Source organism: Pagrus major, chromosome 6 (genome assembly GCF_040436345.1).
Source record: "Pagrus major chromosome 6, Pma_NU_1.0".
NCBI classification, from domain to species: Eukaryota; Metazoa; Chordata; class Actinopteri; order Spariformes; family Sparidae; genus Pagrus; species Pagrus major.
Genome location: NC_133220.1, coordinates 5,809,424 through 5,811,145, shown reverse-complemented (window position 1 = coordinate 5,811,145; position 1,722 = coordinate 5,809,424). Strand labels below are relative to the sequence as shown.

Sequence of the window (1,722 nt, the reverse complement as noted above, 5' to 3'; positions counted from 1 at the left end):
TGTTATCACCTATAATGTCTCGTCAACTCACCAGTGGACCAGTGCCACCGTGTGCTTCCTGCGCCTCCCCCCCAGCTGATCAAAAAACCCTGACCAAATCTGGTGTCCGCTTCTGGGTCCCTAAGCCTACCACCACACGTCCTCACAATCGATCTCCTAACTACTGTTGACATGATGCTGAAAGAGTCTCCAGGTCACACAGTGTGTGATTATGGAAGTTTATTAATATCCAGCGCTGAGTCCCTTTTTGCCTCGATCATCTTGTTCAGTTTTTAATTAAGCATTATTGGACCACCTACCTAAATAATGAATGTGGTTACATAAATCAGGTCACAAGGGGAAGTTGACTTGGAAGAAATTACTGCAGCTGTTTGTCCCTTCTTCAGGGTTTGATACAATTAATATGGTCTGTTGAGACACTCCCTCTGTAAACTGTCAAATGAATCTGTGCTTTTTGGAAGCTTCTCACCTGAGCCTGATGGCATTTAAAGTTCAGAAATAAAAAAAGTTACCTTCTTATTTTGGAAAGCAGCACGGGGGAGCAGCAAAAATCATGCTGAAATACTGAGGCTTTAAAGTATTAAAGGTTTGGAGATGAATTTGCCAGACCTCTGTCATAAAAAGAAGGGCTAATAGTCACTCGTAAACTGATACGCCATCCCATATGTAACGTGAATATCAAACACTTACGATACCCAAGAGATGGCAGTAAAAAAAAAAAAAAGAAACAGGATTTGCTTCAGTGTCCTTCAGCATAAATAAACCTCCTCTGTTCATCTGTGTTTTCCAAAAGCTCATATTTAGCCACAAAATATGGCCAGAAAAAAACACCAGATGGAAAACCTGCTAGATCCTGGCCTCTTGATTACATTTCATCTGCCACTTTTGTTTACAATTTGTTGTTTCTAAGTAAAGTAAACTTGGTTTTCGTTAGGTGTCCTCTGCAGCAGCAAAGGAGCAAAGGAGGAAGTCAGGCATAGTAATATCAAGACTGAGAAAGGCCACATAGCGTGGAGGTCAGGGATGGATGAAACAAGCACAGGACACTGCCGTTCATGTCTGTTGTCAAGCGCTTGTCAAGTTACATTGAGTTTGTTATGTAACTGAAGTTAAGTCAAACCAAAGAAACCATTTTGATAACATTCCTGTCAGGATGACAGGTTGCTTGAAGCCCTCAGGAGCCTCTATGTCAAGGCATGGATGGGGGTCGAACCCATGATCTTTGGTTTACGAGACCAACGCCTTACCACTTGGCCACCACGCCTGTTCTGACAATGACATCAGCTGAGTGTTTACAGCGAATGTCACGTACTCTTGTCACTGGTGTACAGCAACGGTCAGGTTGTCTTGGGAACAGTTACATATGTTGTATTGGGATTCACTGGGAATCAACCTGTTCAGTGATTTAGGTATGACAACGTGTTGGTTCTTAACCAGTTCATGAATCTGCACATCTCATACATCCCCATTTCTTTAAAAAGAGCTGAGATGTGAGTTAAATCATTTTTTACTTAATTCTTTAGCAAGAAAACACAGCAGAGTGGCAGAGTGGGAATTATTATTTTCGAGAAATGAGAAAACTGCAGGTATTGAGCTGAGATTTATTTATTTATTATAAGCTCTTTCTTCATTTGAAGAAAAAAGGCACTCTACATTTTGTAGATTTACATTAGTACATTTTTCTTTGAGTGTTTTCACTGGCATCCTTGGGGGCATGTGCTC

At 41.1% G+C, this 1,722-nt stretch overlaps 1 non-coding gene across 1 annotated transcript; it reads right to left on the bottom strand.

Annotated features, from left to right (window-relative positions):
• Nucleotides 1–1,192: 1,192 nt before the first annotated feature.
• trnat-cgu (transfer RNA threonine (anticodon CGU)) lies at nucleotides 1,193–1,264 on the bottom strand. Its single transcript has one exon. It is a non-coding gene; the product is annotated as a tRNA-Thr (tRNA).
• Between the last annotated feature and the right edge of the window lie 458 nt (nucleotides 1,265–1,722).